Raw genomic sequence first — 13,353 nt, 5'->3', positions numbered from 1 at the left:
TGGAAAGAGTCCCTGGCAGCAAGACAAGGGACCAGGGTTCAAGCCTGGGCAAGCCTCTGAAGACATTCTGTGAGGCCCTTCTTTATGCCAAGCCCTGTGCAGGCAAGCAGGGAGCACAGAGCAGAATCAGACCTGACCCCTGCCCTCCAATCAACTCCAAGTACACAGACACCCACGTGGAGGGGGAGCAGGCGTGGCTCCGGACATGAGGGGGGAGGATGTATCAGGCAGGGAATGAGGGAAGGGAGGGGAAGGAGACATTCAGGCAGAGGCAGAGGGAACTGTGAGTGAGCACTGTGTGCTCGGAGACCTGTGAGTGTGGCTGGGACACAGTTCAGACAGAATGGGGGAGAGAAGAGTTTTAAGCAGGTTAACTGTCATGATCAGATCTGCATTTTATTTTACTTTATTTATTTTAAAAGATTTTATTTATTTGACAGGGAAAGAGAGAGCACAAGCAGGGGGAGGAGCAGCGGGAGAGGGAGACTGGGATCATGAACTGAGCCGAAGGCAGACGCTTAACCGACTGAGCCACCCAGGCACCCGCAGATCTGCATTTTAGAAAAATCTCTCCACCTATCGCTGGAAAAGCAGATTTGGGGGTGGTGATGGAGAACAAAGGCAGAGAGTTCTGTGAGGAGGCTGATGCCATCAGTGGTCCACAAAGGAGAAGATGAGGCCCTAGATTAGAGCAATAACGTGAATCCAGAAATAATAATGATCTTTACCATCATTAGGATGAATACTACCGGCAAGTGTCGTGATGGGACGGGCACGGGGTAAGTATTTACATCAGTGTTTCTAATCCTCAAAACAAGTCTTCAAAGTAGGTTATTACCCACATTTTGTACATTAGGAAATTAAGCCTTGGGTAAGTTAAGAGAGTTGTCCCAAGTCACATGGTCAGTAAGTACCAGAGGCAGGATTTCAACCCAGGTCTGTCCAACCCTAAAGCCCACATTCTTTCAACCATGTTCTACAGTTTCCAGAGAGTCTATGAGGGCACAGGATCCATCTGATTTCTGCGGTGACTTGGATATGGAAAGCAAAGGACAGGGGACTCACGGAGACTGTGAGTGCTTCTGGCCAGGGGGGTGGGGTGGGGAGAGAGAGCAGAGAAGGAGGGGTAGGTTTGGGAGAAGCCGATGGGCTTGGTCTTGGCCAGGGGATTAGAGTGCAGTTCAGTATGTGGGCATGGAGCCCAGACCTAGCCTGGAGACAGAGATTCGGGAATGGCTAACCAAAGGGTAGCCACAGTTGTGAGAGTGGATTAGGTCATTAGAGGGAATGTATACAGCAAATGGAAGATCAGGCTGGAGCTTAGAATTCCAGTCCTTAGAGATTGAGCAGTAGGAAGAGAGATAAGGAATCAGAGTGGTACAATGTGATGTTGGCCCATGAGGAATGGAATTGCTTCCCGAACGTCAAGGAGCAAGCGGGCCCTGAGGCTGCCACGTGACCTGGGCTGAGGGTCCCGCAGGGAGCAGGGTGGCAGGGGAGCTCCGTGGAGCAGTCGTTGGGAACCTTGGCAATGGAGTCTTCCTGGGCCCACTGTTACCGAACGGTCGGAGGGGTCTGTACACACCCTACCCATGACCCTGAATTCTCTCTCTGAATTAGGCCCCGGGTCATCTTTCAGGGCTGGCACACTAGTGACTCCTATCCAACCTCTCCCAGAAACCCTGAGCCCAGTGCGGCAAGTAGAGCATTAGGAAGGGAGACAGAGGCCAGATGTGAAGGAAAGAACAAAGATTGTAGGAGGAAGGGAGAAAGGCTGAGAAATGCCTAAAGGCCATTAGGGAAGTATGGTGACTGCAAAACCACCAAGAAGAACAGGAGACTTATTTTGATGCTCTTTTCCAGTAATTGTAGTTGCCAAGAAAGAAGCCACAGTCCGCACGGCCGAATGTTAACTGGGCGAGGAAGCGGAAGAAGGCTGTGTCCGCAGTGAAACGGGACAGCGCCAGGATGGGTCGCCGCCTCCACACTGGGGAGCCGGGGTGGCTGAGACGTTAGCACGCGGGAGCAGAGAGGTGTTCAGAACTCCGGTGGGATGGAGAAGACTCGGCTCAAGCCTCACCGCCAGTCGGGTTTTACCAAAGGACTCAGCGCTCTTGCCTTTGATCCTCTTTTTAATCTTGATTGCGTTTGCCGCGGAACTGCTAGATCTGTAACATGTTTTACAACTTACGTAGCTGATCTCATGTTTGGTTGACAGGTTCTTTTCAGCTGTGGATGGGCACGCAGTTTTTCCTCTGGAAAGGGGAGGGCGCCGTCTCCATCTGCTTAGGGCAGAGTGGGAGGAGTGGAAGTCAGTTTGGAAGAGGGGTGAGGAAGCGTGGACAACACGTGGAGAAACTCTCTCCAGAACCTGGGCTGTGAGGGGAGGAAAGGAAGAGAAGTAGCTGCAAGGGCGCCTGGGTGGCTCAGGTGTTGAGCGTTTGCCTTCGGCTCAGGTCATGGTCCCAGGGTCCTGGGATCGAGCCCCGCATCGGGCTCCCTGCTCAGCGGGAAGCCTGCTTCTCCCTCTCCCACTCCCCCTGCTTGTGTTCCCTCTCTTGCTCTCTCTCTGTCAAATAAATAAATAAAATCTTAAAAAAAGAAAAGGGAGAGAGAGAGAAGTAGCTGCAGAGTAACCTGAGATGGAGGACGTTGTCGGCATGGGAAAGTCACAAGGATCCAGCGGGAAGAGAGAACTTAAAGGTGTGGGGGTTGGGTAGGGAATGACTGATGGAACCTTCCTGGAGGAAGTGGGCAGAAAATGGGCTCCGGGGCCTTGAACTGAAATGGGGGCAGCTCTGTGGCCCCCATGCTGTAGCACAGTGGTCAAGAGCTGGGGTTCTGCAGGGAGACGGCCTGGCTGTGAGCTGGGGTTCTGCAGGGAGACGGCCTGGCTGTGAGCTGGGGTTCTGCAGGGATACGGCCTGGCTGTGAGCTGGGGGTCTGCAGGGAGAGGGCCTGGCTCCATCAGGATGACGTGACTGTAGCCAACTTACTGAACCTGAGTTCCTTGTTTCCAAAACGGGGATACTGACAGAGCCTATCCTCTAGAGTTATGAAGAAGACACAGTGAATTGGTACATACACGTAAAGTGCTTACAACAGTGCCTGGCACGCATAAAGGGCTCGATAAAAGTTAGCTGTTAGCTAACTGACCTTGTAAAGCTAGAGAGAAGGCGGGAAATGCCAGTGTGCCCTGTGGAAGCTTAATGATGCTAGTGCTCCCACCAGCGGCTTGCCTCGTGAGCCAAGGATCTGTAGTTAGAGCTGGCTTCATGTCCTCTCACCTGGCCAGACCTCCTTGTTCTCATCTGGGCAAAGCCTCGTCTCAAGGAGGACTGTAAAGCGTTCATAACGTTAATGGGGAAAGCATTGAGCAGCGGGCCAGGCGCTTAGAGGTGCTCAGTGAATCCTCACAGTCGTCACCTACTCCCTTCCCAGTGACGGAGACCTTGGCAGGAGGTCTGTGAACGACAGCAGAGCTGGGGTCTGCAACTTTAAGTGGGGGGAGGTTTGCTGGGATGGGGGGTGCAGGGTACTGCAAGGGGTCTGGATGGGACAGTGCCACCCCGCCCCCCCAAGGTCCAGGCTGGCGGGGAGAGGGAGAGAGGCCCAGAAAAACTTCAGCGGTCAGGGAATCCAAGGCTGGAGGCCTCCACGAGGGTGAAGGCAAAAGGAAGGGGCCAGGAGAAAGGTCTGTGGTGTGAGAGCTCGTCCAACCTCAACCCTCGTCTGCTAAGAGGCATGGCAGTCCAGGGGCCTGTCCCTCCCACAGATCTATGAGGGCCTTGTGACCCCCTGATCATGGCCAGATTCCCTCTGTCATGCATATGAATTGGGAAGGATGGGAGCATCTGGCAGGAAGAAGTGAAGACTCCAAGATGGCGCGGAGGGAGGAGCCATGGAGGTGGTTGTGGCCACGAAAGGTCATGTGTAAGCAAAAGCTGGACACAGCTAGCTGGCTAAATGGCAGAGCTGGAATTAGAGCTTCTTCCTCCTGAGCCCACTCCTCCTGCCCCAGGTGAACCAGGGCTGCTTCTCTTCATCCCCAGCCCTTACCCTCAGACCCTGAGGCCTCTGAGGGAGGGGGATGACAAATCCCTCAAAGCCCAGCCAGAGTCCTGCAAAGTGTGAGCAGAATCGGATGCCAGCAAGAGGCTCTCCTAGAGAGCCTGGAGATGGCTGGACTCAGGACTGACTCGTTCTCTAACCCTGCCTTCCCCTCAGGGCCTCCTCTTGGGATCCTCCAACCCCTTGGCTTCCCCATCCTGCTGGGGACCTTGACATTCATGCAGAAAGTACCCACAGTGGCTGGGCACCAAGTTTTAGGGCCCTGGGGAGGATAAGGAAGGACACGCAGGCCCCAGGTGGGGGGACAAGGGCCAGACCTGAGCAGTGGGGGTGAAGATAAAAGCTTCCCCAGAGTGGGTCCCAGGTCCAGAGGGCCCAAAAATCTCCTTGGATCCTCACAACTTCCTAGTGAAGTCAGCACCGTCCTCCCATTTTACAGCTGGGGAACCTGAGGCTCAAAGATATTGCCACCTTTCCAAGGCTACAAAGCCAGTAAGCGACAAAGCTGGGATTTCCCCTCTGGCCTCCTGACTCCAAGCCCAGGCTCCTCCTGCTGCCGTAGCTGCTGCTCCTTCCCAGGAATGGCCTTCCTCCTGGGGACCTCCCAAACCCCGCACCCCCGCTCTGCCATGAAACATGGCATGGCTGTGGCTCTGGACCAGCGGCCTCCCTCTCTGGGTAGCAGCTGCATGCGGAGGGGTCCGCCGGATTGCTGAGGTCTGGCTGCCTGCTCTTGCAGGGGGGTCACAGACGCCACCGCCCAGCGTCATCCCGGCCACTCCCCTCCTTCCTAATAATTAATCTCCAGCGAGCGGTCCCAGCTGCAGAGCTTTCATCATCCAATTACCGGGCCCGCTAGCAAAATCAATCCTCGTCACACACATGCAGGCCAGTCTGCGGCTATCTGCACGGCCATTACTGAGCATAGGTCGTCGGGCACTCAGGCCCTTTGCCTTTCTGACGTGGAGTCCTGCCCCCACCGCCTGTCTTCTCCGCCACCAGCATTTCTCTTTGGTAGCTGCCCGCATCCCCTTCCACCCCGCATTCCCCTCCACACACAGCCTCCCTTCCCCTCTCCTATCTGGAGGCGGTAAGGTCAAGATCAAAAGACTCTATGTGACCTTGGCCAAGGCAGTTCACCTCTCTGAGCTTCTGTAACACAGAAATAACATCACTGACCTCATAGGGTTTTGTGAAAAATAAATACCCCAAGTGCGGTACACGCCTCACTGGGAGCACACAGGATGTTTGTCGGTGGTCTCTGCTAATATTTTTTAATAGTTACATATTTATATCAGTGTGTATTAGGAAAAAAATAAAACTAACATATCAAGCCTATGATTTCATGAATATTATTACTTAGGAGATAGTGAGATTAGGCATATACATAAAATATGCTAAAGAAAAATATTAAGAATACATAGATTTAGCAAAAATCATGGAGAAGGCATGAGAACAAGAGAAGCACGGGAACCCGGCAGCCATAAATATTTCTTCTGTTCTCCATCCTCCCACTTCCTGCAGAGGGGAATGTGGGGGCTCCAGAGGGAGGGGAGCCATCCTGCTCTGAGAGGTGACCCAACCTAATCCAGCATCGGGGAGAGGTCACCTCAGGGACTCTCACTCATGTGAGAGATCTGCCCAGGCCTACTCCATGCAGGCCCTGTGATGGGTGCTGGCAACGTGGAACTCAAATGTCAGGTCCCTGCCTTTGTGGAGCTCCTAGTCTCCCTCACTTCAAAACTAAACCCTTTGTGTCCGTAAATGACCTTTGCTTGACAGGATGTAGAGTAGGACTTCCCCTGAGGTCTCAGGCTTGTGGAACTGCTGTGAAGGCCCCCAGCTGAGGACAGGAGGCTCTAAGACCACACTCTATGGAGACACTCTATAAACAGACACACGGAAGTGTTAGGAGGGAAAACCGGGGGACATCAGCACAGCCCTGTGAGGAGCGCTCTGTTCCTGTGGAGAAGTGACTGCCGTGATGGAGAATGGGAACTATTCCAGAGCTCCTTAGAGAAACCGGGCATGCCTGCCAGAAGCGGAACCTCGCTCTCTTACCGAGGCAGAAAACTTGCTGAGCTGGGAACCCACAGGCCCACCCTGAGCAGCACAGAGACCGGGACGAAGTTTCTAGTAGAGCAATCCAGTGGCAGGAATCCTCTGAGAAGGGGGGCTGTTCCAGCCAGCAGTGATGAAAGGAAGTGGTAAGGTGTTCCAGGAAGGATGCAGAGGACCCCCTCCTAATTCTTCCTGGCTGTAGGCAGGCGTGGAAGAAGATCACAGGTTAGAACAGGGCATGGGTCCATCAGGCTGTCCAGACAGCCTCAAACCAGGTAAGGGTGACCCCACCTACAGAAGAGGCTGGGCCTTGGACCTCTGCCAGAGTCAAGGGACAGCTCAGCTGCCACCACGGAGCGAGGCCTGACAACAGAGGGGCGGAGAGATGCCAAGGGAATGAGGCCCAGCATATCTCAGCTAAGGACGGGGCAGCAGGTGCACCAGTCACAAATGGAACTGGACTGAAGCGAGTGCCGTGTTCAGGCACACACACAGAGCCTCCTTCCCTGGGAAGCCACAGCCCCTCTCAGGGCATTCACTTCCCGCTGGGAACAATGGTTACTAAGTGATGCTTCGGGGCGGCTTTGAAACACCAGGCAGAAAGGACTGGGATCAGCGACCGACCACAGGCATTGCCATCTGATTTCAGGTCGCCGGCCGCCCGCAGCAAGTTGGGGGAGATTGCCACCTGGTGGACGATGTTGGCAGTGCCGCGGGGCTACAGGTGAAGCCCTGGTCTGCGAGCGCTCAGGCTCCTGACTTTGTGTGACCTTGGGCAAATCACTGCCACTCTCTGAGCCTCACTTTTGTCATCTAAAACGTGGGCTAGTGAGGCCAGCCTCACAGGGCCATGGTGAGCATTAAACTAACCAATCGCACTGATGTACCTGTCTTGGGCCGGCCCTCAGTAAAGGTTTGACCCACCGGATCTTGTTCCAGCAGGACTCTGAGCAAGGGTCAGCCCCAGGAGATTGGGGGGCGGGGGGAGGGGGGTGGTGAGGCAAACTCACAGAGATCCCTGCTCCTCAGGTTTCTCTCACAGCCTCCACCCAGGACTGTCATTCCGTGTGTCAGGAACTGTCCTCAGCCCAAGCCTAGACAGTTCCTGGGGCTACAGAAGTGCAGAGAGGTGGAGTGCTGACTCCACAGAGCCTCCGGACCAGGAAACTTGGTTCCAGCATCAGTTCCATCACTTGCTGTGTGTGACCTTTGGTACTTGGGCAAGTCTACGCTTCTATTTCTTCTTTTACACAAAGCAGGTACTCACTCCCGCCCCAGACGAGCAGTGAGGACTGGCTGGGCAGCCTGACAGGACATGGTGGGGCTCACTGCCTTCGCTAGCACCAGCCCCTCCAGTTGCCAGGAGCCAGGCCTCCTCCGTGGGTCCCTGTGGTCCCCTCGATACGAGAGAGAGCCCTTATGGCTCTAGTCTCACTGACAAACTGCCTCCGGCCCCCTGGCGCTGCCCAGAGACGCAAACGAGATGGGAACAAGGCAGGGAGGGTGAAGACAAGCTTGCCCATCCCTGCCCCATTGCATCACATAGACACACTCTGAATCCTCTCAACAACCTGGGGTTCACGTTCTTCTGCCCACTTTACAGAGAAGAAATGCAGGCTCAACGAGTTTAAGAAACTGCCCAAGGTCTCACTCAGCTGTTTTTGTTTTGTTTTGTTTTGTTTTTTAAAAGGGAAGAAAGAAAGGAAGGAGGAAGGAGTGAGAGCTAAAAAAAGAAGGTAGACTAAAAGCCTTTACTGCTGTTCCAAGCGTCCTCTTGGTTCCCGGCATAACCCTAATTTCCTATCATCTTGCTCTTTTCTGTAAGATTCTATTCAATGAAGTACATTCTCCTAAATGTCATTTAAGTGAGATGTCCTTCCACAGTCTGTTACTAATTCCTACCCACAGACCAGAGGTCCCACTGTCAAGTACACAGGCCTCTTTTGAGAATGGTCTGGATACAGGGCAGCCCTATCCCAGGCCCGGGTCAACCTCTCTCAGACACGGCAAGGAGGAGAGGCAGCCCTTGGTCCCAGCACCTCCCAAAGAAGCTAAGCATGGGCTCCCCAGTCCAGAGCTCTCAGGAAGTCATGCTTAGCTTCACCTCAGACACCCAAACCCGGGGTTTTCCATGGTCTACCCAGTACCAGTCGGAAAACAGACATTTGCAGCCCTACAGGTACATGTGTTGGGGAGCTCCGCGTTGGCTGGCTTTCGGCCAGGCACTTCTGTATGACGCAACAAAAGCAGCAGCCCTGCCCAACACATCACCTACCTGAGCTCCTGAATCTGGAACCCGACTGTCCCTAGCTGGTGGGATCAGCCTCAGCTCCTGGGCAAGCATAAGTGTGTTTGCCGCTGCGGATCCTTGTCAGGCTCCACTGGGTTCGGGGAGATCTGATGAGGGAGGATCTGCCCACCTCCTGACTCTGGGCTTAATAGGACGCCTGTGCCCTCCATTTGCAATTTTGGAAGCACTGGGATACTCATTGGCCTGGAAAACAAACCTGGAACCCTACCCCCCAGCCCCACCGCGACCCTCCTGAGTGTCCTAAGGAAACTGTTACTTTCCAGCAAGGTGGACTCTTCACATGAGAGGTGGAAGGCAGCTGACACACCAGACTCTGGCCTCCTGATTCAGCTTCTCCTTTAGGTCTTCTCTCACTGATTCCTGCTACCACCACCACGCTGACCTTGGGAGCCTCGCTCTCAACTTTCAAGGCTCCGGGTCAAGGCGCTCACGCAAGCATCCCTCAATGTTTAACAACACAGCAGATGCCGAACTACAGTGTTCAGATCAGGCGTTAGGAAAGATTTTCCAGTAACAACAAAGACCGTGGAACAAACCCGGATTACTGGAATGACAAAGGTGTTCCTCAGCTCTGGCCTGGGAGCCTCTTAATAGTACCTCCCTGAATCCAGGGTTCACTTTAACTCAGGCTACCAGGGATCATCTTCTGGGTCATTTAGATGCCATCAAGTCCTCAAACCAAAGGAGTGAGGTCAGGAAAGGCAAGCGTGTCCTATCCTGCCTAATATCCACCTTTGAGTTCCCAATTTTGGAGGATTGAATGTGGAATGGCCATTCATTCACTCAATCAACAAATTTTTATTGAGTCCCTACTATGCCAGGGGATGGAATAATATGGTGAACAAATGGACATGGTACCTTCCCCTCAAAGCTCCTATCTGCCCATAGGACTTGACCTTAACCCAAACTCCATGGCCTAAAACCATCTTCCAATTTCAATACAGAAACCTCAGCTTTCAAATCAGGAACATAGAGGAGCAAAAAGGGCACAATACAGATTGTTGGTCATTTCCAACATCTCGATCCGAAGAGATTTGGGCCTGGGGACCCTGAGGGGAAGGAACTAAGGAGAGGGTTATCAGGAGACGGTAAGGAGGACCTTTGCCTATGGCACACACTGTGAGGTCACCAAGAGCAGAAAATAACAGTCTAGACCAGAGATAGGGTCAGATTATTCACCTTCGACCCTCATACTAATAGAGTTCAGCAATCTCTAGCTTGGCAACTCTCCAGTCTTAGCTCATGCTCTGTGCTGACCCTCACTCTCCCCTCTGCAGGTATGAAAAGCCCTTCTTCACAGAGCTGAGTCCTCAGCAGCCCAGCTAACCCAGGGCCTCTTTTTCCGCTGCTTCCTCAGTACTTGGCTAAGTACAGGAGTCTCACAAATCTGCTTTACAGATGGAAATCGTCCTGTGCCCACAGGCCCAGGTCTGTGCCCAAGCTGTGGTGTCAACCTTTAAGCTCCATGAGATTTGGCAAGAAATCAGTAGGAATCCCAGGCAATTACCACGCCATGGGAAAGCTAAATTTCTGACCCAGGCAAGATGCAGCTCACTGGCAGCCTAGAGACCGAAGTTAGACACCTATTTGGGAAATAAAATGGGCTCCACATGGACATTAGTAATAGCAGGCTATGTTCTTCCTGCACCTGGAGCTGGCAAGGGTGTGAGTAAGAGGCAGGTGGGGCAATGGATGGAGAGGGGGAGTATTGAAATATTAGCGCTATTCAAAGAGTAGTCCATGGACCTGTAGCATCAGGCATGACTTGGGGGCCTGTTAGAAATGCAAATTTTCAAGCCCCACCCAGATCTACCGGAGTAGATTCTTGGGGGTGGGAGTGGGGGCAGGAACCTATCTTTTTTAACTTCTCCAGGTGATTCATATGCACACATAAGCTGAAAAGTACTGTGACCACACTCTGCCCACTTGATGGGCTAATATGATTACTACAGGGAAAAATCATAATCAGCAGCAGATCCCATTCTTTGACGATCTACTATGTGCCAGGCACTTTTTAATTTTTATCTAAGTTTAAATACACATAGAGTATTTACACTTAACCCTCACAACAACCCTATGAGATACTTTTATTATCCTAGTTTTTACAGATGAAATTATAGTTAAGATACTTGCCCAGTCATTTAACTTTCCTGAGGCTCAGTTTCCTTGTCTGTAGGCTGGGGACAATAATGCCTTGTTCCCCTGGTTGTTGTGAGGATTAGAGACGATGTAGGGAGGACCATCTCCAGTGCATTATAGCCTCAGACCTGGCCACTGGGTACAGCTCCAGGGACCCGCCCACAGTGGGGAAAGGCAGAGAAGGGTTGCTATCTCCAACCTGTGGCTCAATCCGAGGCCTGCCCAGCGCCTGCTGGCCCTGACCTCACTCAGCACTAAGTCAGCTTCACCTGCCATCCAAGTTCTATGTTTACCCCTCAAGAGAATCCATGCTCTCACCCTGATTCTATTCCTGGTTGATGACAATACAATCTATGTTTAGGATGACTCTGGGTTGTGGGAGGCAGCTCTTCTGAAGTTTGGAGCTACTGGAAAATAATCTCCAGCTAGATCTGGGCTTCCAAGGAAAGAAATTAATGCATTTCTCTTTTTTTTAAAGATTTTTTTTTTAATTAAAAAAAAAAAATTTTTTTTGAGAGAGAGAGAGTGCATGGGCGGAGGGGAGGGGCAGAGGGAGAGAGAGAAGCAGGCTTCCTGCTGAGCAGGGAGCCCGATGTGGGTCTCGATCACAGGACCCTGGGATCATGACCTGAGCCGAACGCAGACGCTTAATGACTGAGCCACCCAGGCGCCCCTAATGCATTTCTCTTGAGTGAAATAAAAGGGGAAGACCTTTGGTCTGAGAGGCCACTTTAGTACAACTGTGAGACCTGTTATTACTACAGGGGTCATCATCACTAGCCTCTTACCGGTGGCCTCTTACCTTAATTCCAAGGAATTAAGAGGCCCTGTCTCTGCCTCACGTCAATCTGCAGGGTAAGCGTCCCTCACAGTTCTGCCTCTTATTTGCCATATGACAAAAATATAGGTTTGGAATCGGATCAGACTTCATCACTTACAGGTGTGTGACATTGGATCATATCTTGTACCTTTGTGGGGCCTCAACTTTTCCATCTATAAAATGGATTGTTGAATGAGATGATGTATGTATAACTCAACCCACGGTAGGCAACTTACAAATGCTATTCCTCTTGCATCCTTCTTTCCTGTATGTGCTATGCCTGGCCTTATGGTGGGCACTGAAAACACAGATGACTCAGACCAAGTCCCTTCCTACTTGGGGCTGAGATTTCCCTCTTTTATACCCAGGCTGGGTCATTCCTCATAGGAAGGGAGCAAAAGGTCTGGGGCAAAATCAGAAGGTTGGGCAAAACCATGAAGCCTGCAGTTTGCTTAAGGACAGGACAGAGGTGAGGCAAGATCGCTGTCCAGCCTTGAAGTGCCTTCCTCAGTGGGCCCTGCCTTCTCCTCCTTCCCTCCATCCATCACCTTCATTTTCAGCATTTGACTGTCAAATGTCGCCAATGCTGATGGATGATGGAGATCAAGGAGTGAATGGTAATTTGTCCTCTATTTGCATGACATTGCATCAGTTCCTAAACCCTCTTGAGGATTCACTAGCTCCTCAGACCCACATAACTCCTGGTGATGGCAGGGCAAGGATTATCCCCCTGCTATAGCTGAATAAATGGGTTCCCAGAGAGGGCCAATGGCTGGCACAAAGTTGCCCATCAGGTCAGTGGCAAGCTCTAGGACAAAGACCCTGGACTCTCGACCCCTCTTAGTTCAGTCCTCCCTCCATTCTATCCCAAGGACTCTCCTGGTAATGTACCCTTTAGGTAATGCTGTTAACTTTAGTAGACTGCATTGAAAGTTAATGGGGTTCTGCTTCAGGTAGTGACTCACAGGTTGGGGTACCAAGTAATCAAATTTCCTGTGAGGATGGGTATTCATATTCTTTTGCTGGCAAGCGGTATACACCCAACTCAAACTAGCTTAAGAGATAAATAAAAGTCAAAAAAAACATTGGGGGGCTGGTTATAAGGTCCCATAACAGGGAGAAGCCTAGTACAGATAATTAGGACTGTTTCTGCCTGGCTCCATTCCTTCAGGCTTCTCCTGCATTCAGGTATTCTCCACCCACAGAGAAGACAGCTGTCTGTGGTTCCAGGCCTCCAACCTCCCATGTTAATGTTCCCAGTGGAAATGGTACTTGTCTGAAATGGTACTCTTTTCCCTTTGGACCTGCTATTACTAAAGAGCTAGGAAGGTGTGGTGGGGGGGGAAGCCTGATGAAGCCACTCAAACCCTGGAGAGGTTTAAAAGTTAGAACCCCCCAAAAGGTGTAATAACAATAACTAACAAAGTTAAATCTATGGCATTAGCTCTTCTGTACTCCATTTTGGTATAAGGATATCTTTTAGAGTCATTGGACTTATGTTTTATCTATTATTTATGGTATTTGAAATTTCAAAAGGATCAGTTATACTAAATTTGTAACTGGTATTTCTGTTGAAGGCAGTTTAATCAAATTTGTTATTGTTTAAATATTTAAGAGGTTTTCAATGTTTTATTGAATAGGAGTTTAAGAAATTGGGCACCAGGGGCTCCTGGGTGGCTCAGTCAATTGAGCATCTGCCTTCGGCTCAGGTCATGATCTCAGGGTCCTGGGATGGAGCCCCATGTGTTGGGCTCCCTGCTCAGCGGGGAGTCTGTTTCTCCCTCTCCCTCTGCCACTTCCCCTGCTTGTGCTCTCTTGCACTCTCTGTCTCTCAAATAAATAAAATCTTTAAAAAAGAAATTGAGCACTGAAGTTTATGGAGTAGTGCATATTCCTCTCAAGCCCAAAGGTCCCCAGGCAATCCAACAAAACACACAAAAATAAAATAGAT

General features: G+C 51.4%; 1 long non-coding RNA gene across 1 annotated transcript; it reads left to right on the top strand.

Moving 5' to 3' along the window:
* The first annotated feature begins 262 nt into the window (after positions 1-262).
* Positions 263-1,067, top strand: LOC116646332. The gene is made up of 3 exons (XR_004302110.1): positions 263-312; positions 738-779; positions 983-1,067. It is a non-coding gene; the product is annotated as an uncharacterized LOC116646332 (long non-coding RNA).
* Positions 1,068-13,353: the final 12,286 nt, after the last annotated feature.

Source organism: Phoca vitulina, unplaced genomic scaffold, assembly GCF_004348235.1.
Source record: "Phoca vitulina isolate PV1807 unplaced genomic scaffold, GSC_HSeal_1.0 scaffold36, whole genome shotgun sequence".
NCBI classification, from domain to species: domain Eukaryota; kingdom Metazoa; phylum Chordata; class Mammalia; order Carnivora; family Phocidae; genus Phoca; species Phoca vitulina.
The sequence above is the reverse complement of the archived record's forward strand: the minus strand, read 5'-3'. Positions and strand labels throughout refer to the sequence as shown.